The sequence below is a fragment of the Dermacentor variabilis genome, chromosome 10, assembly GCF_050947875.1.
Source record: "Dermacentor variabilis isolate Ectoservices chromosome 10, ASM5094787v1, whole genome shotgun sequence".
NCBI lineage: Eukaryota > Metazoa > Arthropoda > Arachnida > Ixodida > Ixodidae > Dermacentor > Dermacentor variabilis.
This window is the reverse complement of record NC_134577.1, coordinates 24,132,923-24,160,141: the sequence shown is the minus strand read 5'-3', so window position 1 is coordinate 24,160,141 and position 27,219 is coordinate 24,132,923. Positions and strand designations below refer to the sequence as shown.

The window sequence follows — 27,219 nt, the reverse complement described above, 5'->3', positions numbered from 1 at the left end:
TAGAATGTCTAAATGTATACAGGCGAGCACGATCGGAAGGTGGCCGAGTGTAATCGCACAGCTCAGGTCGGTCACGTGTATACACACACGTCACCGTGCATTCCAGAGCAATTACTGGCACTCACGTAGACTGAAGAATTAATGTACAACAATACTCGCGCAGCGCGTTTACTTTTTTTCTTTACTTCTTTTTCTTCTTTTACTTGCACGATAGAAGTATATGTTGGCACACAGATACGATGCCGGGTACTCATTGGCTATTGGACATGTGCAGTGACGTGTATAGTTTTGCACACTTTCTTCACATAGTTTGATAGGAAAAAGAGCCAAAGAACAGTTAATACACGTACAGTGACGTTATCACAAAGCAGTAAAACAACACCGCAATGTTGCAAAGAAACGCTCAGAGAAACAATGCGAACGACAGCGCTATCACTTAACAAAGCAACACTAAAAGAAACTCATTAAGTGACATTGCGAACAACTATAATGTCAATAATTATACAAACTTGCAGTACAAATAAAAAGCACTCTCATAAAAAAAAGATTTTTTTTATTTTTACGTGCGTCGATAACGCCCAGCAATGTTGCCGTCTTCAAAACAATGTTGGTACTATCCCATTTGATTAGGCCACTACTAAGCAGTATCGAGAATACATCTATCTTAGATACTCTTTGGGTATCTTGTATCTGTATCATGGTACGTCTGGGAAGACTTGTATCAGCATCTGTATTTCCGAAATATGAAAGAATCTATCGTGTATATTAAGATAGAAGATACTGACTATCGCAACATCACCGTGCGAAACTATAAACGTTTGCTGAACTCTGCTTCTCAAGTGATATTGCTGCCAATGTGCCAACTGGATAAATTTAAAGGAATTAAGCGACATTATTTTATCTTTCCGTCAGAACCCTCCAGCGAGGGCAGGCGTAATAACTGCAGACGGTGAAACTCCAGACGGTGAAACTCCAGACGGTGAAACTCCAGACGGTAAAACTCCAGACGGTAAAACTCCAGACGGTAAAACTCCAGACGGTAAAACTCCAGACGGTAAAACTCCAGACGGTAAAACTCCACAGCAGTATTTGTGTCATAGTGCAGAGGCTTCTTATTGATGTTCTTGTAGTTACTGACGACCCGCCAGCTGGCCGGCAAGCAGAGCAGCGACTCCTTTCAACTACAAAAGCGACAAGCAAAAACCGCTGACAGCGCAGCGTAAAGAGAGTTTTAATGTTAAGCAGCTAAAGCAACCTCAATAAACTATTTAAAATATTATACTTTGAGTAAGAGAAAAATTTTGAGATACTAACAGACATTTCATTAAAATGAAACTAGGTTAGTCTGAATTAAGAAATTTCCAAGCTAGCATTTCAGTGCATACGCGTTTGCTTCTACATTATATTAGATCTATGATAAGAAATTTGCTAACGTATCGAAGTATCTTAACATATAGATGAAACGTATAGTATCGCATACAATAATTGCGGTAGTATCCTGTTTCTGCATCTGAAATACTTGTTGCCCTAGTATCTTGTATCGTATCATGATACAATTGCAAAGTATCTTTGCCCAGCCCTCGATTAGGCTCATTTGTCTCGGTATCGAGTTAGCGACATGGTCCACTTAGTTTCAAAAACTACGCCTTGCTCGGCAATAGCAACCTGACAGTAACCCTCAAAACAGTAGAACAATGTACAAGGAACAGAATGCTACAGAAATTCTGTCTACTAATGCATAAGCATTCTTTGGCGCGGCTGTTAATTCGGTTTTGCTTGCTTATTTAGCTAATTTATGCGTGTCTACCCGTCGCCTCCGATCATTTACTGTTACGCTATTATAACGATCAAACGTGTTAACTTGACCAATTATGCATTTATTTTGCAGGTACAAAGGCGTCACGGGATGGACAAATTTTGCAGGGGTGCTCGCCAAAGAATGCTTACGTAGTAATAGGAACAATTAGGGCTCCTTTCAATATCTTGACGCTCGTCTTTGTGCTTTGGGCAATATTGGCACTCTTCCACTGAGTTACTTAGTAGCAAGTGGCTCCACTTGCAGCGATTCGAATGCCCGTTGTCAGAACGTGGATTTTCCTAAAAAGTGTCCTTCCGGCTTCGGACGGCTTCGCGGATTTGAAAGTCATTTTTCCACAATATATTACGTTAAATATGCAACAGTTTGCACTGAATAGGAATTGGGAATGTATAAAGATAAAGCGCAGTCAACAAAGCCACAAGCACGAAGATTATACAAATGCACTGACTGCCCATCCTTGCCATGGAAGCTGAACAATAATAAGTTATTGACATCCCCTTCTGACCGGGATAAGGACAGATAGCCACCCAGCCTGCTTGAGCGAATCGGATAATCTATACTTGCTTATCAGTCTAACATTTTGCCTATATCTCCCTAATCTTTCCTTTATTCTTAAACCTATATATCCACCTTGTACAGTTACATATGCCTGTAACGGATCCGGCCTTATCAATCTCTTCCCTGATATTTTTTTTTCACCAACACTCTAAACATATCTCAACTGCTGATCGGTTAATGCTTCCATCCGCTTTGAATTCCAGCGCCCCGGGGAGGTAGGCCTTCCATACGGGCCTCGCTGGAGGAATACCTTCGCATGCGAATACTATCGCAAAGAAACTCTATGACAGCAAGGGCACCGAGTCTCGAAGCGTAGGCAGGGTTCGAATGATTTGCAGTCGTGTGAAAACTAGACAGGGTTCGTATAGTGACATCTTCTAGTGGCATCAAATATGGCAATTAAAAGAGAAAAAAAAGAGAGGTTTTCGAATATGGCGTCATACGCTGATTTTGTTTACACTTCAATCATTATGGGGACGATTTTACGCAGGTAAATGGTCGAAAAAAAAAAGACAGCTGATTTTTATCAATGCGGGTAGTCCTATTCGGAAGTCAGTCAAACTGGAAACCTCGTTGGTGTAGGATTAATGAAGTCACCGCAGTTTGTGTGTGAGTGTAAGAGATAGAGAGAGAGGGAGAGGTTGTGTTTGCTTGCTTGTTAGTTAGTTAGTTAGTTAGTTAGTTAGTTAGTTAGTTAGTTAGTTAGTTAGTTAGTTAGTTAGTTAGTTAGTTAGTTAGTTAGTTAGTTAGTTAGTTAGTTAGTTAGTTAGTTAGTTAGTTAGTTAGTTAGTTAGTTATTGTCCTCATTTTTGTTCGTTGAACTGAGATTTCATTCGCACTCAGTGCCCCCGGTGAGCTATAAAGACGAAGTCGTCTTTTTACGCCGCAGGCAGGGTACAATAATCGTATTAATCCCGTATATTCCACCGTAATTGAATATTTTCATTGAAATAGCTTTTGTTGCACTGGCTGCATCCGCTTCTAGTTCGATATATCAGTGTCCTGTTCGCTATGAGCGAGTTATTTTACGTGAGTATAGATATGTAAGGTTCATGCGTCTGATGTAGAGTATAACTAATTTTATTCGTGTTTGTTATATTCGGCGTCGACTATACCCGGCCGTCAAATCGATCCCTACCTATTCCGTCTCTCGACAATTACTCTCTAAACATACACGTTATGCGACCGCCGAAGGCACATCATTTTTGCCATTCGCGAACAGTCAAAGAACCCTAGGCATACGATGTAAGCGTGAACGTCCTCACAGCATGTTGTGCGTGCGGCTTTGAGAGGTTCTAGCAGAAGATGGCGACGTTTCACCAATGGCCAGAGTAATCACGCTCAGCCCGCAGCTTTGAGGTGACGTGTTCGAATTTCATGACGTCACTGCGCAGTGCCGCGTGGTACTCGTTCGCAGTGGCCTCTCTGACGCCGCCTCGCAAGGCAGAAGGTTCCCATTGCAAGCTTTGCAACTTCCGAGTGGAAGAGTTAGTTGCGAGTCGTTAACGAGCTAGAAGTAGACCAGAAAGAGAGAAAGAAAGAAAAAAATGCAAAAATTCAAGAAAAGCTCCTGAAGAAATCGATGTGAGCGACCTCTGGGTGATTTGATGCGTTTACGCGCACGGGGAGTGTATACAGCGAGAAGAGAAGCGAGACTTTGCGTGAGCAGAAGAAGCTATCACGTGAGAAGTTGCGGATGCTAATTTTGAAACGGTCGTTGGTTTTCCTCCCGGTCGCTTGCACCCCTTTACAACTCTGCGTTAAATAAACGGCATTCGTTTTACGACGGAGGAACCGGGACGAACCCGAGTGCATAGCACCGTAGTGCGCGGCGACCGAAAAACAACAAAGTGAAGAAATGACCGAGCGCTCGAGGAAACCATCTCGAGCCGCGAGTTTACACGGTACTCTAGGTAAACAGAAAATCGACGTTCGTGCAAATCTTCGGAGGATACAGAGACAGAGACGGCGAGAGATTCAGCTCCTTTCCAGTCTCACTTTTTCTGTGAGCAAAGAAAGCCATAATCGCCAGTGCGGTTTGTAGGCTGGCGCGCTTCAGAATTTCAGTTCTCTCTTCTTTTTTTTTTTTTCTTTTGGTTGCAAGAGGGCGCCAGGAGAGTTTCAGGGGAAGTCGCCGAAAAGGCAACTCAGCGCGCGCTCCCGAAAGCCTGGCACGGCAGCGTTGGAGACGCATGCTTTTTAGGTCGGAGCCTAGAAAATTTTTGGCTTTTCACCAAGTTCGTCGCGTCGTGGATAAAGCCTCTCCGTCATGGAGGAAAGTTTTGATAATAATGGAAGTTTGCGTAGCTTCGAGTTGGGCTCGAAATGTCTGTAGTATCTTCAGACAGCCCTTAGTCTCCCAAGAGTTTCACCGATATACAATCGACACATTCCAGGAGCGAAAGGTGAGATGTGTCACCCGGCGTCTAATAGCGCGAGTCCCTCTTTCAAGCGGAGTGTGTGTACTGTGGTGCCTGCTTCCAGTGCTTTTTACTTACGGTAGAACGGACTTGGGCTGATCGGTACATCTTATGTTGCTAAGGAAACATAGCGAGGACGGTGCAAAGGACAGACACAGACTTAAGGCTGACATAAGCTACAGAAAGAACGTGCAGATGGCAAGGTAAGAAAGTCTTGTTTCCTCGCCTTGCATTCTTACCTTGCAGAGTGGAAGGTAAGGAGGGAAGGTATGCGTCCTCGTCCTTCTGCCACCTTCTGCATTCCGTTTGCGCTACACTACACATAAGGTAACGAGGTTAACTGGATATGCGTCCGGTTTGCTACCTTACACAGGGGAAGGAGCAGGTGGGCGATGGCAGAGAAAGGTTACCCAAACACGTGCCCACGCAATAAAATTGGCACCCATTAGAATCTTGAGAGTATTGTATGCCGATGAACGGCGAGGCTGAAGTATACTTGTACAGTCCACCTGTATAGTGGATCGGCTCTCGTTCAGCCACTTGCTTTATGGTTCTGGTTATTGCTTCCTCTGCACCTTACGTCCGACCCGTCCACGTGGCTTACTCTTACGGCGCTATCGTAAGAGTGAGCTCTGAGGCCAGACTTTTCCCAATTTTGTGTCGCCAGTCTGAACGCATGCTCGGTGGCAAACCCTGTCACTGAGATGAAAGCAGCATTTTTTGAGGCCACGCTTACGCAGACGTACGTCATCTGTCCCATCGCCTGAAGAAGACAGCCGAAAAGTGGGATACCCCCGTCGCTTTTTATGCTCTGGGTAAGCTTGCCGAAACGTGCCCAAAAGTAAACAACGGGGAAAGAGAAAGCGGCCTGCGGAGATGAGGCATGCTAGAAAGTTTGTCGCCTGTGCAACGGGCCTGGTATACAAGATACCGCTGCCCCGCGGAAATGATTATATCGCTGTCTCACTGATAGGCTTAGCGAGCATTGCGCATCTGCATGTAAAGGCGCCCAATGGCGGGCGTGTCCATCGTTGCCGAAGATGCGGGTGCGCTCCGGAACTGACAGTTACACGCGTGCCACGAAAACATGCGCTTGAGTCTGAAAGAGCAATTTCAAAGCGTTCAGTATCCACCAAGATGCAGATAAGTGCGCGCAATTGTGGCCTGAATATCGCTAACGGAAAGGGAGATACGGTTATCTCCGCCATTTCTGGTGCCCATGCCTACTCGTGTCTGTTTCCTCGTTCTTGTTCCGCCTGTTTGATGTAATCGTAGGATGTTCATTTCCCTTCTATGCCTATTAGTTGAAAGTCTAGCGTTTGTCCTTCACGTCGTTAGTCTGTGTCAGATTGTTTTCTTTTTTTGCGCATGTATTTCAACAGAAACCAACTAGCCTAACTTACGGCCTTACCCAATATCCGTTACTCTTACTGTTACTTCAAGTACTCGTTACTTGAAGTACTGTTACTTCAAAGCGCGTGTCAACGAATTAGGCTCTTTTCCGTATAGTTTGTCTCCGATAAGAGACGCAACGGCGCCACCGTAACGATAAGCTCTGGCGCGGGACATTTCCCCAATTTTGTATAGCCCAGCCAGCCCAGCTGACGCACGCTAGGCGACAAGCCCTATCACTCACGCAGGCGAAACTCGCATTGTGTCGCCCGCATGCATCTCGTGCTTCTAAAGAAACCGCCGGTGAAATGACGACCAGAGCAACAGGAATTCTCCTGCCATCACACGGCGCTGCGAGCGTGAAAGATTCAAGGCAGGCTGCGCCCGCTTTTCTTTCTTTCCTTCTTTCTTTCTTTCTTCTTTATTTTTTCGTTCTCCATACGAGTGAGTCAGTTCATGCGCAGAACACTTGCGAGACTAAACTTCGCCAAGTTCGCTGATTTTTGGCACAGATCCCGCACGGCACATAAGCGTCCGAGCTCTGAGAACAGATCGGCTATAAAGACCCTGTATAGCTCCAAAGCTTTCCCCGCGCTATAGCTCACGGGAAGCACGCAGCACAGCCGTGCTTAAGGAGGCCGGACGCTCCCAAGGTCGGCAATGCGAAAAGCATCCAGCTTAAACAGGGCCGCCGGAAATACGGAAACTTGGCACGGTGCGGCCTTGCGCAAATCGCTGAAACATCTCGGGCAAAGTGTGCGCGAGCGCGCGTCTCTCCGCAGCATTCGGGCTTCTGAATGTGCACCCTCGTCAGTCTAAACGCTTCTTTTGGCTAGTTGGTGCGACACGCAGAGCGCGAGTAGAGGAAGGCACAGCAAGGAACGAAACACGTTCACCGATCTGTCTTCGCCCTGTGTGTACCTGCAGCCTCGTCTGTCTGTCTGTCTGTCTGTCTGTCTGTCTGTCTGTCTGTCTGTCTGTCTGTCTGTCTGTCTGTCTGTCTGTCTGTCTGTCTGTCTGTCTGTCTGTCTGTCTGTCTGTGGGTCTGTCTGTCTGACTGTGGGTCTGTCTGTCTGACTGTGGGTCTGTCTGTCTGACTGTGGGTCTGTCTGTGGGTCTGTCTGTGGGTCTGTCTGTGGGTCTGTCTGTGGGTCTGTCTGTGGGTCTGTCTGTGGGTCTGTCTGTCTGTCTGTGGGTCTGTCTGTCTGTCTGTGGGTCTGTCTGTCTGTGGGTCTGTCTGTCTGTGGGTCTGTCTGTCTGTCTGTCTGTCTGTCTGTCTGTCTGTCTGTCTGTCTGTCTGTCTGTCTGTCTGTCTGTCTGTCTGTCTGTCTGTCTGTCAGCTTATTACCATAATGGAAAGTGGAACTGTGCGAGCAAAAAGAAAATGATTTAGTCGGGCGCCCAAGAGATGAGTTTTCCCAACACGTACTGCGCAGGGAATGCTCCGTCCGTCCGTCCGTCCGTCCGTCCGAAGGAACGATCGCTCGCTCGCTCGCGTATAGTGCTTTGTGCGCACGCTATAGAGAAAACCCTAGGACGCTAAAAGATTTATTCGTAGCCCTCCATTATATCGCGCACCCCATAACGTACTGTGCAGTTTCTCGACGTTAGACGCCACAGTTTAATTACCTTCATTCTTCCAGCTTTCTATTTATCTCTGCTCCTGCTACGGCAGTTATGTCCTACAAGCTTTACACTCGCTGTGTCCGTCTGTTCTTTCCGTTAGGCCTTTCCGTTAGTGCGCCTAGTGCCAGTAGCTTCGTATGCGCTGTGCTTTCGGCGTTTCGTACGCGTTGAAGCGGCATATATGCTCGGAGGTCAATTGGTTCGCGGCTGCTGGCGCGATTCCTAACTCCAGCGTTTTCACAGACAGTTTCCGCTGTCGTCGAGCGATCTGCGTTCATGTTTGCCTGTGTGCGCGCGACACTATGCTGGTTAATTCAGTTAAAACACGTTGACGGGCTAGTTGGCTTGAATCCATGATAGAATGTGTAAGCCCGACTGGACAAGGACGTAGAAAGAAGCAGACACACAAAGACGGCGCTGTCTCCACCTGTCTCTTTCTTTCTACGTTCTCGTTGATTCAAGCTTACGCATTCTATCATTGTTAATTTAGTTAGTAAGCGAATGTTTACAAGTTTATACGGCCGACCGATAAACCTACTAATCTTACTTCGTACATATCTGCAAATTCGCTATCGCAATCGGTGCTTGGCCTTTCCGGCGGAACTGCGAATTTTTATGAGTCACTGAAGGTTTCCAGGATAATCGCTGGCGCCCGTGTGTCTTCCAGAAAGTTCTAAACAATTCGGGTCGCGCATACAATCAGTTAACACAAGGTTCGGTGACAACAGATAATGGATAGAAGCATCGATAACATTGCAGTAAGTTGCAACCACGTAGGCGCGTCTTGCGCTGACCGATAACTTAAGTTGATAGCGGGTGAAGTGCAGTCCCCGAGAAGAGGTTAACTAAGTATGCATAACATTGTCCTGATACCGTTGTAGTTAAACCGTTTCTCTCGTACCAGCGACGTCACTCCTTCCTCGTTTTCCCATCGTCGTCACTGCGTCAGCGTCATGCAGTCGTTAAAAATTATGGGGTTTTACGCGCCAAAACCACTTTCCGATTATGAGGCACACCGTAGTGGGGGACTCCAGAAATTTGGACCACCTGAGGTTCTTTAACATTCTCTTAAACCTAAGTACACGGGTGTTTTCGCATTTCGCCCCCATCGAAATGCGGCCGCCGTGGCCGGGATGCCATCCCGCGACCTCGTGCTCAGCAGCTCAACACCATACCACTAAGCAGCCGCGGCGGGTATACAGTCGTTGTCATGCCGCCATGATCATGGACGATCTTGGCAAGCGAATGTCATAACAAACGGGGATGATATCGGAGTATACGGGGCACACAGCCGAAGCAACGAAAGTATCAGATACCAGTGCACGTGTTAAACAAACGTGACGCCAAGAATGCGGTCTGTCGCTACATTGCTCGAATGCTAATCGCACTACCGTGGAAAGTCATCGTCAGATGAGTTCTGCCGTAATTTTTTTTCTTTCTTTGCAACCCATGCGTCTGCTGCCGGCAACTTAAACGAACCTGCTCCGTTTAAACTATATATATAGACCATGCGTTTTCCGAACGTGCGGTGAAAGGTTGCCAGACGGTGTCTGACAATGCTGCTCCGCGTCAACATCCACATCCTATGTGCGTGTCGTCTGTATTCTTTTCGTTCCTTGTTTTAAATTTCAATTCATTTGTGACGTAGCCGCGGCTGCGGGAGCCATGCTTAAAGGTAGTAAAAACAGTGCCAGAACAGGCTGGAACAGCGAGTGCTCCTCTATAGCCCAAATTTGTGAAATGTCAACAGTATACCACTGCACATCGGTAGAAGCCACAAATCAACGTGGTGATACAAACTTAGGCACTCCGTCTTCTTTTTAAAAATTTTTGCGCCCTCTGAGGATGGCAAAAAAAAAAAAAATGCTTGAAAGTGACTCATATTAGGTTTCTCATAGTTCGGGCGCAAGCGGTGCCAATTTATCGCACTCGAGAAGAATCAGGATTGTGTTCAACGTTAACGGCTCGTATCCGAAAGCACTTCGTACGTTGCCGTTGTTAGTAAGACCAGGTGCCGAGCAATTGTAATAGCGAACATAATATCATCGAAGGTACTAAACAGAACAGCTATCCTTTATGGTTTAAAGGCTTTGTGTATTTGATCGCAGGTCTTGCTTCCTTGCATACAGGTTCCTTGTTCGGGTTAATGACGCTGCTACCCCAATGATTACGATAGGCGGTGCCAAGAATCGAGGCGCGCCTAGGTTCAGCGGTATGTTCGTTTCGTCTCAATTATGAACCTCAGAAAGACGGGAGAGCGCTTAGATTCGCGAGGTGCCGGAATTCGCGTGAAATGCAGTGCTTTTCGCAGCAATCGCGCGATGTAACCAAGTTTCGTAATTCGAATCGATCGCGCGTTTCAAGGCAGACGAAAACGAAGGGAAATACGGCGACTTGTAAAGGGACTGGAGGCGAACAGGGCCTCCGGCCGGTGCCAACGGTTCGACAGCGAGGCTTGTCTTCCGCGAGCCGAAGACAAGTGCTCCTGTCGAAACGTTGGCAAACGTTGGCACTGGACCGAGGATCCTTCCTTGTTCGCCTGCAGCCCTCACTTTTGGGGATCCACTTTTAGCCGGCTCCGATTGTCTAATGACCGTCCGCTCCGGCGCTCCCATTGGTCACCGAGAGCTGTCACCGTTTAAACTTGTCGAGCCCGCGCACGAAAATGAAAGCCCCCCCCCCCCCTCCCCCTCACTCCCCCAGGCCGAACGAAATTGTTCACTTGTCCTGGGAAGCTACTCAATGAATGTCATCGCGTCTGAATGCGGGGCTGTGGCTATTATTGGACGTTATACGGTTTCAGCAAGGTCATACGCGATAGTGCTCTGTGGATATTTTTCGTGAAACCAATGATTGGACGACACCTCGTCTGGTAGGGACGTGGATTCGAACAGACCGCCGACCAAAATGATGTTTGTCGAAGGGGCTATAGACGTTTCGGCTTCCGTGTGAACATTGTTAGGGCGTGTGCGACTCGAGTGTTAGATAGCGCAGGTGGTCACTTATGGATAACCTCCTAGTTCTAAAGAAGGGGGCCAAGGGCATAGTGCTATAGCAAAATGATCAGTCGAGACGGTTTGGTTTTTTCTTCGCTGTTCTTCGCTTTGCCAAGCAACTCGTTAAAAAACTTGGCCGAAGGTGTGAACCTCGCTATGCTATGAAAAAAATATTTGCTTTCCCTTTCTGATTGACATTGCGCTAAATGGTTTCTTGTGTGTTTTATGTATAATTAGTTTAAGTCCGTTTCATATTGCGCTGTATATATATATATATATATATATATATATATAGTTGAGCAATGTATGGGTGACAGGGCCTTAATCAGGCAGACAATGTACTGCCTTTAGCCTCGCCATCCAAGACCTTCACTGTGTCTAAATCAATGCTGAATAAATAAATAAATAAAACCTTGCTTTTTGGGAGAAAATGCGTCGGTAGAGATGTAAGATTTTTTTTTCGCTTGCACTGCATGCTGTAGTAGCACCGCCATGTCTTCATGACGTCACGCTCTGCAGCTGGTCGATAAGAAGAGCACGGCATGTCTCTTGTAAACCAGACTAGGTGGGACAACCTAACGGCGTTGTGGTCGCGGCGGCAGAGCTTGATTGTTTTGTGCCTAAATCGCACCATCGGCTAGCAGCGACTTCTGAATCTGAGCCATTTGCTACATAATTGGGGGCACAGAAAAACTCGAACCAAAATTTATTTTCATTGTAAAAACCCGGCATTTCTGAGCCCGATCGGGTCCTTCTTCATGTATGAGGATGTGAAGCGTAGTAGGGCTTATATGCGTTATTTTTCTTCATTTTTTTTTCTTAATCTTTAGCGCTGCGACAGACACGCGGACACTTATCGCAGCCCTTGAGAGTAAGCGGCGGGAAGTGTTTCTGACGAACGATTGACGTGACCCGACAACTTTTGGATGGGCCAGGATCCCAAAACCAGCCGTCGCCAGTGGTTTTCGCTCTCCAAGACGACGGCGGTATATTTTTTTAATAAAATAAATTTTGATTGGAGTCTTTCTGTGCTCTTTACTTCAGTTGTCCCCAACCAGGCAGATATCTGCCGAATGTTTACGTTTCGTTTGCTACATATCCATAGAATTTTTTTTTCTGAAGAAACGAGCAGTACGGAGCAGAACACGCTTCACCCAACATGACAACCTACTAACCCCCCCCCCCCGCCCCCTTTTGTTCCGTATGCATTATCTCTCGTATTATCTTATCTCTCGCTTGTATTATCGGCACATCTTAAAAAGTGAGCAAGTTCGAAAGTAATCTAATGCACTGTTTCGTTTGTAAGTTCACCGTCATTTGCAACAGTGGCTTAATTCTGACTCAAAAACATGCACTTGTGACTACCTTATGCTTATAGAAACCAGCTAACGAGTGATATCACCTGCCACTCCAATGTAGTGTTGCGCGACAGGTATTCAGATCAGGTGTTTGTTTGTTTGTTTGCTTGTTTGTTTATTCGCGTCGCAATGTATGCTCATGGTACGCCTTTCACTGTGAGTAAAACTTACTGCTTTTCGTCAGCGCTTCGTCCCGGCAGTACGTTTTGTACCGCGTTCCTCGACTCTACCAAGTCTTTTATTTGACTAGCCTTTGGCTTTGGCAGGTGAAGTGACTGTACTTTCGTCAGTACAGTAACTGAGAAAATAAAAACAAAATTAGAGCAGTTTAGCAGTGTAACTCTGTGGTCCAACTGCAGTTCCGATTTACTCGCTGCGACCGCTTCCACTCCCAGACCAGCTGATCCCGCGGACGTCGTAGAGGGGGGTGCACTAGCCTGTACGGTCCACGAAAAGCAACCGGCAGGCCGGTGTTTGCAGCGAGGGAAGTGTGCAAGTGACGAGGGAATGGAAGGTATATAATGAGGTGTGTGTGTGTGTTTGGAGGGGGGGGTGAGAGGGGAAGGGGGGAGTTGCTGAGACTCCAGGCGGGCGGGCGCGCGCGTTTCAAGGCCCTCACCTTGAGGCCACGCCGAGTCGGATGCCGCGCAGAGATTAGGAACGCTCGCGTGCGATCCGCCGGTTCTTGCTGAGCTGGTGTCGGAGGGGCGATCGAGTGCTCACGAGTGAGGGGGGGGAGGCGTCCCCCCCCCTCCCGGTCCCTTCCGGGCCACCCCGACCAAGCGTGGCTTCGCGGTTCCTGCTTCGAGCTATTGCTGCTGTTGCTCTCGGCCTGTGGCTCTTTTGTGTAGCCGCCGCTGCCGCGTTTGTACCGCCGGAAGGAAGGCCAACGCGCCGCGCATCTCGAAGAATCGTGTCAGTGTCAGAGGGACTCGTATTTTTATCGTACGCTCCCTTACGACGGCCCGCTCAAAATAGGGAGTCGTCGCCGGGCCCACTGCGCGAGCGTCCGAAACAACCGGCGAGGAGGAGGAGGAGGAGGAGGAGGTGAGGGAGCCCGCACGCGGGACACCCGACCGAGGAAGTTGCCCGGCATTGCACAAGACGTTGTAGTACGACGATTGTCCTTGGTGCGCAGACGTGTTTATCGGGAGAGCGGAGGGAGTCTGCGGGCGATTTCGAGTGCTGACGCACTAGCGTAGCTGACGAGGGTGGTCCAGTGCAGGGGCGATATCGAGTGGTATATCACAGCGATGGAGAAACCCAGATAGCGGAGATGTGGACGATAGCGGGTCTACAGCGAGGCTGGCGAAGTACATGTTGAACTTCGACTGGTCTATCGGGACAGTGGCGATGTCTGTGGGAAGTTCTGACTGGTTTATAAAGCTGGCGACAACTGCAAATGATTGCGACTAACCTCTGAGCTTAGCTGACTGCGGGTGACACACCACATGGACGATATTAAATGGTCTATCACGACATTGCAGAAACCAGGAGACCTAAAAAGCATATACATAAACAAAAAGCATATATAAAGATTTATACAGGCAGTATATAAGGACACTGGCGAAGTAGGTGGGCAATTTCAACTGGTCTGTCAGATCAGTGGCGAAGCTTATGGGCATGCTGGTAAGCTGAGCAGCATTATAGGACAAGGACGGAGATGCAATGCGACGGCACACTGCACGAACTTTTTAGTATGTCAGACCAACAAACTGGAATGACCGTCTTGATCTATGAGCAGTTCCAACAGGTCCGTAGTGCACTGTGTGGGCGATTCTGACTGGCCTGTGGCCACAGCTGACCAAGCGTCCCGCACCGCATGGACGATATTAAGAGGTCCATCGTGACAGTGGATAAATGGAGCGAGTGCAGGACGCACGTTGGCGATGTTGACATGTCTAAAGGAGACTGGCGAAGGACACGTACAACTTCAGCGGGTCTGTTAGAACAATGAAGAAGCATATGGGAGACTTTAGCTGGTTTGCAATGCTGGCAAAATCTATGGATGATTTGGAGTGGCCTATAAGAACAGGTTACGCAGGGCGACGACACTCGTATGCGATTTTAAATGGTCCAATGACAGTAGCCAAGCCTCCTGACGACTTTCACTGGCCTATCAGGAGAAAATAAAAGCATGTGGACAATCTTAGCTGGCCTATAAGGAGACTGGTGTAGTACGCGGACAGGTTCAAGTGGTCATCAGGACAGTGGCGAGGTAAATGGGTTGTCTCGATTGGTCTGTAGTGAAGGGGGTGAAATTTCGGAGCATTTCCAACCGATCAATCAGTACAGGACTTTTTCTGGCTAGTCTGTCAGAACGGCGTCAAAATCTACAAATGGTTATGTTGACGTGAAACGTATTTGAAAAGCTAAAAGGGGGTCGCTTGCTGAAACCGATGTAAAGAAAACATGTTAAAGTATTATCGCTTTACATGTGCAACAATACTACCCACGTACACCTTACTTTGCTATCGTTGTTTAGAAGAAAGAAGCCATTACTCGAGCGCGCATATATCGAGTGGACAGATGGCGCTGTTGTCACGCCGCTCATGACGCAATCGGAGTTAAACACAGCCTCGCACGCTGCGTTCGGAGAGGCGCATCTCGGCAGTAGTGGTTCAGTATGAGCTACAACGTGAAAGCGCGCGGCAGAGCGGTCGCGCGTTGTAACTCTTGCTGAGTGCGGCAGTACGTTTGTCCATCCGAGTAGGAATGGTCGGGCTTGCGAAAGCTCACTACACCATAGTTTATATAATTCATCAAACTCAAACAGGTGTTCTGCAGGAGTTAGCCTACAGATATACAATATGTAGCGAAAATTTCACGCTTGCTCGGCTAAGAGTTGGTGAAACATACGGCAACTTTAACTGGTCTTTCCGGGTAGCTTCCAAGTCTGTGAGTGATATTAAGTGGCCCGTTAAGTATAGTGGTGAAAATTGCGGATCGTTTTAACTGGAATATAAGGACACCGACGGAGCCCATTGGCAATTTTAACTGTCGTCTGCAGTGCTTGTATTTGAAGCCGTGGATAACGAGGGGGCGTTAAATAAGTAGGCTAACGGTAATAGCTTAGTTTTATTTTGTTAGAACGAGAACACGGGGAAATCAAGTTCACAGCACAAAAGCTACGCGAAAGCTTTCTTGCGTTGACGCCTTGTCGTACGTCCCCTCAAGAAGGTAAGTGCTCTTGTCGAAACGTCAGTTCGAGGCCGAAGCTTCCCTCTTTCGTCTATACTAGCTGTTTATTACACTGACCGCGACTATCGTTTTACAGCACCTCAGAGGGTCATAATTAGGCAAAGTAATATTTCTTTAATGTATGCGGAGCCTCACGGCAACGCCGACGCTGACAACGTAGAAAATTTTCTTGGAGTGTCCATGTAGTTGCTATCACAGTAAAAAAAAGAAACATTCATGACGCGGATTCATGCACGCTGCGTTTTGCTCACGATCACCAAAAACGTATCTGCATCCTACCGAGCAGATAAAAAAAAGATTGAAGATGTGTGTGTGTGTTTGTGTGTGTGTGTGTGTGTGTGTGTGTGTGTGTGTGTGTGTGTGTGTGTGTGTGTGTGTGTGTGTGTGTGTGTGTGTGTGTGTGTGTGTGTGTGTTTCTGGCGGCACCCCCTTAATGCCTCGATTCGGATAAAGCGCCTGTTGGCGAAAGACGAAAGGGGCGACGATATCCGAAGCACCCAAGCGCACCACGTGCGTAACAGCAGCGGCTCGCAATTCGGCAAAGACGCTCAGGGTTCAACGCCCCCACTGTAAGCAGTGCGAAGCCCCCTTCTTTCTGGTGCTGCTGCCACAACACGACGTAACCGAACACGGTCACCGACGGCATGCCGCCTGCAAGGAGTGCAGGCAGCGGGCGACAGCCGTACCCTCCGGCCTCGAGACAGTTCTGTGCAGTGAGAGCTGCACGCCACCTGCTTCGTTCCACCGAAAGATGTGCCGCTCTCCACTTGTTGCGGTCCGTTGTACGTTTCGCAGCCGCTATAGGTTGAGGTTTGCTTTGGTTAAGGTTGAATGGGTAATTTTGTAAAGTTTTCCGACCACTTCCTCGCCTTGCCTTTTCTTTCTTTTTTTTTCCTCTCTTCTTTTTTTCTTGGCTGAGCAGCAGCCCTGCTGTTTAGGAGCTGAGCACAAACTCCCGTCGAGAAGTAACGAAGTAACTGTCATTTGTTGTTCAGAGTCATATGCAGGAACGCTTATTCACTGCTTATCGAAACAGCTGACATTGACGCGCAACTTCTGTGGTAGCGACCAATCTGTAGATTACCTTCTGTGTCAAAGCTTTTTATTTATTTATTTATTTGTCAATGCGCGCAGTGTTTCTCGAAGGAACAGCAAAAGCCGATCGTACAACAAGTCGCTGACTCGGTAGAAGAAGACCTTGAGACCCTGCACCGGGAAAGCTGATGCATGCAGTAAACCGCTAGAGTTACTTCGTTTCTTCGAGACGAAGTATCCCGCATGCGCCTTTGACTGGTTGACGAACGCTTCGTTGCGTGTGAGCGCGAATTCGCTGCACCTCTGTTCGTTTGTTCAGCCACTGTCGTCATCGTCATCATCATTGTCATCACCAGCCTCGTTTACGTCCACTGCAAGGAACTAGCGCCTCTCCCAGCGGCCTCCAATCACACCGGTCTTGCGTCGGCTGACTTCACCGTATGCCTGCGAATTTCCTAATTGCATCGGACAACCTTATCACAGCCGTCGCAATCTTATCACAGCCTTATCACAACCGTCCTCGGCCACGTTCCCCCTTCTCAAGGTACGCGTTCTGCAGCTTTAATAGACCACTGTTTTCCCGCTTCACAAACGCTATATGGCATGCCTTATTCCATGTGTTCCTCTTAATATCAACGACAATATCGACTACCTCCGTTTGCTCACTAATCTACACCGCTGTGTCTTCCTGTTTCTTAACATTATGCCTATTATTTATTTATGTTTGTTCAAGCTTGTCTGCTACCCAAGTTCCTATATCCTATAGGTTATAGCATTGACAGAATGCAATTATTGTACGCTTTTCTTTTTAAGGATTACGTTAAGCTCCCGTTCATGACTTGGGGGTCAGGACTACTTCAGTAGGAAGGTCCCACGATTATTCGGACTGCGGGACTTTCTCCTGTACATAAGCGCCCGTAATCGTCAATCACGTATTGAAACGAACAGATTCTGATATGTGTAGATTAAATTATGACACCCTGACTGGTGTGATTCCCTGCGCTTCATCGTGTCGACATTGATGTTTCTTCATCGCTTATGCGTGCAGGAAATGGTAATGTAAAACTCAATGGCACATGGGGAGGCGAAAAAATTGCAATAGTATAACTCGGTACGTGTGAAGATAGCATCTTTAACACTGCACAGCTGAAAAAAAGGCAATGGAAATTGACCTACAAACGCGCTCATCACGGACTGTCCATATGTATAGCGTGATTCGCATTGCGTATGGTTAGTATCAACAGGATTACTTATCCTGTATAAGTTTTTTGCATGTGCAGTGCAATGCCGAAGTCACCGTAGATTGCAGAAGCCGCCAGATCTGCACTGCGAGTCAACCCTTCTTCATCGTCGGCTCCTAAGAATAACGACCCAGCGCTTGTGGATGCACTGCCATTAGCGAACGTCGTCGCTGCTGCAAACAACTACGCAATTGCTGCGCGACGTGGCCCCAGCCCATCTACGGCGGCGCTAAAGGACCTCGCGCGCGCACGTTTTTTCGGCAAGTGGCGCGTCGAAAGACGGGAGGCGACGCAGCAGACGCGTACATACCACGCGCTGCTGCTGCTGCCGGCTGCCGCCTTCGTCTGCGCGTCTCGTGTCGTTTTTATGCAGGGTGAACGTTCGCCGCGAGGACATCTCACGTTGCGCGGCGGCGGCGCGTAGATCATAATTAGGAAGCGCCATCGCCAGCATCGCGCGCGCAGCACGGCAGGCGGTGAGCGAAATCAAGAACAAATAGAGTGCCAACAGGTGGCGCTGCAGTGGCAGCACGTACGCCGCGAGAGCGCGCGCGAGTCGACGCGAAGCCCGCGCCACCATGCGGCGCACGCGAACTTGAGACGGCGTAGTGCTATGTGGTGCTATCGTCGTCTGCTTCGAAGACGCATTGCGGAAGGAACTGCCCTGAAAGCGTGGTTGCAGAAGACAAATAAAAGAAAATGGCGCAGTTAAAAACTATGTAAAGGAGTAGCAAAAAGAAAATAGAGAAAGAGGAGAGAGGTCGGGGCGTGTGTCGTCGACACTCGTGCACCAGCGGGCATGTTGGGACTTGCACAAGCTGCACTGCCTGCAGCATGCGTGTAAGGACTAGGGACGTCTGTCTGTCTGTCTGTCTGTCTTGTCTGTCTTGTCTGTCTTGTCTGTCTGTCTGTCTGTCTGTCTGTCTGTCTGTCTGTGCGTGCGCGCATGTATACTACTAATTACTGAGCTGATAGTTTGGTGCGTACGATTTTATAAAATATGTATGACCGAAAAATCACAAATTCTTAATGTGCACGATAGTTAGTCGGCGAACTGCGTCGTTTAACACACACCATCTTGAAAGGATCGTTAGAGCGGTTTTGTAAACCCGTATGTATATGTCTTACTAATGATGAAATACGAATGCTGTTTACATTCGAACGCCGCTACAACGAAATGACCTGTAAACGAAGGAATAAATTGTGTTACTATGAGTGCTTCTTACTTTTTCTCCTTCTTATTTACGTCTGAACTGCGGCAAAGTTTGTGTCGGCTCTTGTATTTTTTTCTTCATACCAGTACCACTTACCCTCAAACGTTTGGCTAACTTGCACTCCATTTATGACACCAAGTGTGACATCGATGATCTTTCATCCGCTGCCCCCGCTTCCGCTCTTTAATGTCCCGACGGATCTTTAGAGTACTCAAAAATAAACAAACAGGTAAATGCATATGATCCCTAGGAGAGAAGTTTGGGCTCGCTGTCATCAAAACAACTGGCGCCTCTTTCCGTTCGCCGCGCCGATGACTGCGCCTGTGGCAACGCATCTTGCAACATGCCACAAACTCTTTCACAAGTCGAACGCAACATGTCAAGCCTGGCGGGCTCGCACGCGCATTGGGCGTTGAAGACGCGCAGCCGAGTTTACGGTTCTCAGGTGAAAGTCAGCAGCCTTATACTGGGGAAGCCCAAGCTTTCTTGGCACTTAATCAAGGTTTCTGCACTACGCGTAAGGGAGCGCTGCTTTCACATCCGTTACTGCGCAATACAAAAAAATAAAAACTACGTCTAGACGTTTTCTCTCTTTCTTCATGAGATGCGAGAACTACGCACGCGAGCTGGAGTTAAGTTTCAGACTTTTATAAACGGCCATATCTGAAGCTAGCAGGCGATGATGCCAAGGATAACGTAAACGAAATTAACTCTTCTGCTCTTTCGATGAGGAAATGCCCCATTCCAAAAATTGGCGAGGAAACTGTGCTCATTTGAACTTTACAAAAACCACTTAGAGACAAGTTTGTGCTTTATTATCTTTTTGTCCCTTTCAACAGAATGTCTGCTGGCATGCAAATGAAAACTGCAAAAGGATTGCGAAAACGCTCGTGTACCGAGCATTACTGTGTATGTTAGTGAACTCTAGATGGTTCAAAATGAAGCCGAATCCGTCGATAGCGACGATAGTTGCGGCTACCCTGATACCCTATCGGAAGAGAACAGCAGTTTACGATATGTAGTGAGGCACTGGAAGTGGTAAGGGAATACATCGACTTAGGACAGATAGTGACTGCGGATCCGGATCATGAGACTGAAATAATCAGAAGAATAAGAATGGGCTGGGGTGCGTTTGGCAGGCATTCTCAGATCATGAACAGCAGGTTGCCATTATCCCTCAAGAGGAAAGTTTATAACAGCTGCGCCTTACCAGTACTCACGTACGGGGCAGAAACCTGGAGGCTTACGAAAAGGGTTCTACTTAAATTGAGGACGACGCAACGAGCTATGGAAAGAAGAATGACAGGTGTAACGTTAAGGGATAAGAAAAAGCAGATTGGGCGAGGGAAAAAACGCGAGTTAATGATATCTTAGTTGAAATCAAGAAAAAGAAATGGGGGGCATGGGCAGGACACGTAATGAGGAGGGAAGATAACCGATGGTCATTAAGAGTTACGGAATGGATTCCAAGGGAAGGGAAGCGTAGCAGAGGGCGGCAGAAAGTTAGGTGGGCGGATGAGATTAAGAAGTTTGCAGGGACAACATGGCCACAATTAGCACATGGCCGGCGTAGTTGGAGAAGTATGGGAGAGGCCTTTGCCCTGCAGTGGGCTTAACCAGGCTGATGATGATGATGATGATGATGATGATGATGATGATGATGATGATGATGATGATGATAACCCCTGCGTTGCAGGGGGCGTTCAACAGGAACAACCGCCTCTATTTCTCCAACAATATACGCTCTCCCCCGTACAGGGCAGCCAATTAGAGCTGTCTCCCGTTAACCTTCTGGCATGTCTACGCCTCCTTTCTCTCTTCCTCATCGAATGTATAACACAATGCAATTGTGGATGTCATATATACGTATATAAATGGTTCTTTTTTTTTTTTTTGTATGCACAAAGTGGACAACTTCCTCTGGCAATGAAGGGAAAGGTATACGGGGGCGGAGTTTCTGCACATGTGTTACTTCGCCAAGTAGTCCGGCAGCATTTTGGCAGCGCTTTGAGTTTCTCGGAACAGACGCTGAATCGACGCAGCTTCCACGTGCGATGGTTTCGTGTTAGCCAAGACCGCGGGAGGGAAAAGCCGCCAAATAGGTCAACTTCAACACACCGTGGTGTGTTTTGTTTTACTTAGCGGTTGTACGTAAATTACGCGTTTATGTATTCCCTACCCCAGCTTGAACTAACGCGGATGAAAATGTGGAACTCTATTTTTCAGAAGCGTTCTCGCTGGTGTGTTCGTGTTGCCTCCGTAGCTTTCCCTTCGTTCCCACAGAAGGTCGTCCGCGAGTTAATATAGGAAAGCTCATAAAAGTTCACAAGCGTAAGCTTCCGACATATAAAATAGTATGGTTTTTTTTAATTATGGCTGTCACGTGACAGAGAAAGAGAGACATGGGTTTTCATGAAAAGCTGGAGGTGCTAACACGGCTGACTGCCTGGCGTCATACTTCAGGCGCTGGTTGATAAGTATGACATAATATGCAGTCATTTCATAAACACTCAACCTACACGCACGTCCACGGAGACAAACATACAGAATAAAGCTTGACAAAGTTTCGCAGACTGGAGACGAACGGGGCGAACGTTCTTCAGACAGCGCGGCCGACGCCATAAACTGTGTGCAGTGCTAACCTTCTAAGTACTCGCCATGGATCTACATGAGTACGCGACAATGTTGACTTACGGGGAGGAAGCAACCAAGTCAACCGCAGAGAAGACTACACACAAGGCGACGCAGTGTTCCTTTCTGTGTAGCTGTCTCCGTTGTCCCTTACAGATGCGACTTTAAGCAGCATAATAGGGAAACCGAATTCGTGAGTACGTTAGTGTATGCCCAGTAGTTCTCCTGCCGAATATTTACTCTCATGGAACACTTTTACGCCGCACGTTGAGCGTATTTAACCGGTACGGCGTTTTAAAAACCAATTCGCTTGTTCCCTTTCGTATTCCAAAAAACCGCCGGCTTGTATGCCGGTAAATACGGCACACGGATACGGTGCTTCACGCGAAACAAGCGCTGGCGTCGCAGCGTATCCAGAGGCATGTATACGTCAGGTAGTGGAGCATGTGGCCATTCAGTTCGACCTATAGCGACAAACACAAGACTCTCATTCTAGCGAGCGCCTGACCCTGCCCGTACGGCGGACCTGTGGCACGCTCCGCGTCCCACGCCGTCTCGGAAAGCAGGCACACCGTGCCGAGTAAGTTTGTTTACGCAGAGGGACGAACACGGGGCAGCTTGCGTCCCCCCCCCTCCCCTTTCGGGTGCACGTACATCGCGCAAGCAGGCAAACAAGAACGGCCGGCCAGCCGGCTCGGCGTATACAGGCACTCGCGTCTTGAACCCGGGCTTGCGTTAGCAGCGGCTGCTTCGACCTGGAAATAAACATCTGCTCGGCCCGCCGCTTTCTGACGGCTCCCAGGATCGACGACGGCAGCCAGTCTGGGCGGCCCGTTCCCCCGTTCCGCCAAAGTAGTCGTACGCCTCCTCTTGCGCTTCCCTGCCTGTGGATTCTTGTTCGCCCGTCGTTACGCTCCCTCGCAGTTCTGATTCATTCTCGCCTCGGTGCACGGTACGTTGATTGAGACAGTCTGCCGTTAAGTCTGATAAGCCAGGTTTCGGTTGCGAACGCAAAGACTATGTTCTTGCGTGCGGTGTCTCTTCTCCGTTGTGAAAGAGCGGACTCTACAGGTACGGCCTCTGGAGGGAGGCGAGAGGGATGCGGCTGACTCCCCAATATCTCCTTCCCTGTTTATCACTGGTGGCCCCTGTTTACCACTGCAAGTCTCCGCGTTCCTATGAAGCAGGGCTTCCTTTGTATTGTCTAGGCCTATGTAAACCAAAGCTGACAGAGAAAACGACACAATCGATCCCCATTTCATGCCTGATCATAACTGCTGGTCGCAGTATTTTGGTTGCGAAGTCGGAAGTTCCCGCGGGGGCTAGAGAGATCACACACCGTCCGGCCAGAACATTTCACGCGACAAGTTACGACTCTTGTAAGTAGCAGCCTTCCAGCATTCCAGAACTGGCCACGAAATCTTCTTGTTACGGCCCTGGATAACGAACGAAGAGCGAGGCTACCGTCTTTCGGTGCAATCAAGGAGTCATAAAGAGAGAGAGAGAGAGAGAGAGAGAGAGATGCACAATATTTTGTTCCATGTCCCGAACGCACATATTGCTATAATCGTTCAGATCGAGCATTTATGTGCTGTCTCAGATGGCTCAAGTGTGTGCGTCGTAGGGTGTAATGGAGAGTTAACCATTCCTTTAAGGAGTATACTCAGATTAGGAGGTCAGAAAACGGCCTGTAATGAATGTTGAATGGGGAAGCAAGCTCAAGGCTCGTGCTCTGTGTTCTGGTAACCGTGGTAGTGAGAGCATGCGGTGAGGAGTTCTGAGAAAACTTATTTATGGAGAATCACTGTAATGTATGAAGCTTACGAAGAAGATACAGAAACAATACGCAAAACCGTTTCGGCCTGAGCCCCGAAGGTCCGGAAAATCTACTTCCCAACGTGTTTCGATGGACCACAATCGTTTTCTATAGCTGGCCCCCAAACACTTCCATCTCGACACATATTTGTCCGTTCTGTCTCGTGGAATCCTAGCAGGCCTTTTACAGGAACGCAGTAACTTAACAACGAAGTCACGACAGGCATTCGGTCATGAGACGCATGCGAGCAGCGTTTCTTTCTTTCTTTCTTTCTTTCTTTGTTTTCTTTTTTCTTTTTTTCTTTTTTTTTTGAGAAGGGAAGTGCCGACGGCCACGTTTACTTGACACCGCGACGGAGACCCACTTACACAACCTACGAAGGGTCCGCTCAGTTCCAAAATTGACGTCACCTCTCCGTTCTCCCACGCATCAAGAAAAGGGGCGCAGCAATGTCGATAGCGGAACGTGGGCTTCGTGATGAAGATCACAAAGCTTACGGTTGTGCCTCAACCTCAACAGTGATTCAATCTCGCCAACTGTGAGCTTAAATTCGGCCTTGGCAGCGTGTCAGCGTGGCAGAAACGCACGTACGAGGTTATTACCATATCTTGGCAACCATCCGAGAGGGGGCCAGTCCTTTGGAGCTTTTCAGGCATCCTAACTGCACTCGACGACCGTCAAGAAAGTCCGAAGTAAGGACGCCTTTTTGGCAATTAAACTTTAGGTTCCCCACAACTAAGCACTTATACCCGTGGACGACTCGTCACTCAATCTGAGAGGCGCCACATAGTCATGTATAGTGTCAATGTCCTACTGAGACATAAAAACGCAACATGGATAGGGACGTGGTAAGGCGATGACTATCTACCGACCTTCATTCAGGCGGTGAAGTATAGCTTACGTACACGAGTCGGTATAGCTTATCCGGTAGACGGCGCTCTATATCGCCCCGCGTGCTTATTGAGTCCGTGTTGCTTTGCGTTCACGGATGCCATCATGAATACATGCCGGCCTGTTCAACTTTCCGTACACAGTTACCTTCCGCAGTGTACCAGTGGATATGGCGTTCTGCCACTGCGGAAGGGGTTGGGGGCTCGATTCCCAACCACGGCGGTTACATTCCGTTGACGCCAGAATGAAAAAAAAAAAAAGCGCGCGTGTATTCAGATTTGCATGCCCGTTAAAGAACCCCAAGTAGTCGAAACTATTCTGTAACCCCCCCCCCCCTTCCCTACCTTCGTGCACTACGGCGTCCCCTATACCCCATGACGTTAAACACTGTAATTTGTATAATTTTGGCTTTGAAGTTTCTTCAGTTCTGCTCCGAAAAAGAGAGTTAAGTCCAATGGTTATGTTTTGCAGAGGTTTTTTGCCCGCAGCTGATCGCACGTCTGACAGGCTCCTTGGGTTCGCATCGGCCACCGCCGTCGCACGACACGTGCACGAAACAAACGACAAAGAGGAGAAAGTTCCGAGCTGCGCGACATCCACTCACCTCAGGTTGACAGCCGGTTGACAACGGCGTTTATTCCTCTCTCCGAGATCGACGCCGCCGCCGCCTCTCGCGCGCGCGCCCCGTCGAACAAAAAACTGGAGCAGCGAGCCGCCAGGTCAAGCGCAAGCCCACGGCGACAGCTCACTCCGCCGGGACGAAGCGAAGAAGAACAAGAGCAGGCAGGCGAGACGTCAGTGACGAGCGAGCACGACAGCAAACACAACGGGCACAGCGCCGTTCTTCGGGCCCGACCAGGAGATGCGAATCGACAACATCCACGACGACAAGGACACCTCCCCGCTGTCGCGCACTCACCGTCCGTCGAGGGTGTCGCGTCACGAATCCGTCATTCCGCGTCGTCAGCGGCGGCAGCATCCCGATCCCACGTCGGGAGCGCACTGTAACGACCACTTCGCCGACATCGAATCAGAACAGTCCTCGCTCGGTCACTCCGAGCACGCCACTTCTTTGACGTCCCAAGCACTCGGCGCCTGTAGTCTCCGGTCGACACTCACGAGGCTTAGCGCGACTGGGTGTTCCGTTCGACAGCGTTCCGAAAGGGCCCATCGGGGGCCTGTCTATTTCGTCTCTCTCGCGAGTGTTCTTCGGTACCTTTCCTCTCGCATCTGGGGTCCGGCGCTTCGGCCCTGGGCCCGACGGTTGATAGTAGAGGGAAAGTTTTCAGTCAGATGCGTGTGGTGGGACGGCTCCTGTGTGGAGCGGTGAAGAATAAGTCGACCACGGCTGCGGGAAAGGAGCCCAATGTTAGCCCCGGAGGAAGAGAACCACCGTCGGGGGCGAAGGAGCAGCGCATCGGAGGAAAACGGCCCGGTGCGCACGCTCGGGCTCGAGAGAGAAGGGTGCGTTTGCAAGAGGAGTGGGACGAGGTGGGGTGCGGGGAAAGGGATGACCTCCATGGATTTAAAATTATCTCGCAGCCGCCGCGGCCCGACCGACTTTTTGGCAGGAACCACCGCGGAACGGAAGCGCTCGCCCGAACAAACGCGCGCGCCTCTCCGCCCTGCGTGGCGTTTTGTCGTCGATTCTGCGAGATGTCGTTGATGCCTGAGCCGCTGATGACTTGCGTCGTTGATGTTGCTTGGTCGTTCTCCCCGCAATGAAACTGCAGCGACCGTCGAAGGAGGGTCGCTGCAGTTAGCGACCACCTTGCTCCGTGGCGGTAACTTCTGAAAGCGTATGCGTCACTGTGTCGGTGACGTTGATGCTGTCCATATACGCTGTTGATGCGTGTGGTGTTCGTGCTCCAGTTTTGCGTCTTGCTCAGCACCAGCAACGATGGCAGAGCAGCGCTTGACCCAAGTTCTGTTAAAGAAAGTGCGTGAAGATATGGTTTTTAATGTGATCGCGTATGATATATGGTATAACCGGAAGTCAGTGTTGTAGAACTTATATTTATTTAATATGGAGCTTTGCCTTCCTTCATTTCTTTCTTTCTTTCTTTCTTTCTTTCTTTCTTTCTTTCTTTCTTTCTTTCTTTCTTTCTTTCTTTCTTTCTTTCTTTCTTTCTTTCTTTCTTTCTTTCTTTACATGTCTATGTGCAGGAACCACAGCAACAAGAAAAGTACCGAATGGCCCTAGACAAAGTTCGTAAAATCTTCTAACCAAATTGATGGCTGGGATATTTTAAAAAAAATGAACGCAGACCTTTGTTCCAGCTCGAAAGTCATTGCAATCACGAAAACAAATGGTTCAGATTCAGACACTTCGTAACCTGAAGAAGGGGGCATTCGCTCAAAATTGTACAGTTCGGCACGCAGCCTCCCATAGCATATATAACGAGAAGCTGTTGGCAGTCGCGGTTGTTGATTCTGTGTCACACTCTTACGCCGTTTGTCGGAACTGTCGATGGGAGTGTCCACGTTGTTTCGTCAAAGTCTTGGCTGGGGAATCCGCGCCAGCGGAGAAAGGGCGCCGACTGGAGGCTGCGCGTTGTTTTGGAACTGCACGGAGCGGACGTACGGCAACGGCACCAGGGGTTTGGGACAGTGCCCTTCGCCATCCTCGACCTCCTTTCTTCCAATCTCCATCTGTTCTTTCTCTTTCTTTCCGTTGGCACTTTTTTTTTTTTCGGAAGGTGTCTCCCTCTTCTTGTTTCCTTGTTCTTTGAAGAAACGTTCGTGGAGGGCGGCGTCCTTCTCCGCTCTTCTGAGAACGTCGAAGGCGTCTCGGTTTTGGGTGGCGGCCGCTGTCTGGTTCTTGCTGTTCCGCGCTTGTCAGCCGCGCTCACCCTCGCCGACGCTGCAGCTGCTGCTGCCGCCGCTGCTAACCCACTTTGTTTTCGAGTGATTGAGCGTGTCGCCCCCCTTCCCGCTATACGCTCGTCCTACGTGCGAACGACGAGCTTTCCTCGCCTGATAGGTGAGCCGCGGGTGTTTCCGCACTGCTCTTTGGGCGGG

At 48.8% G+C, this 27,219-nt stretch overlaps 1 protein-coding gene across 2 annotated transcripts in view; it reads right to left on the bottom strand.

Moving 5' to 3' along the window:
• Positions 1–25,638, bottom strand: part of LOC142560149 (uncharacterized) — an 87,122-nt gene extending 61,484 nt beyond the window's left edge. The window contains exon 1 of one of the 2 annotated variants that reach the window (XM_075672016.1): positions 25,118–25,638. The gene's annotated coding sequence lies outside the window, so the exon portion shown is untranslated. Of the gene's footprint in view, positions 1–24,802 lie in introns of both variants that reach the window. The other variant, XM_075672013.1, reaches the window with a different exon arrangement.
• Positions 25,639–27,219: the final 1,581 nt, after the last annotated feature.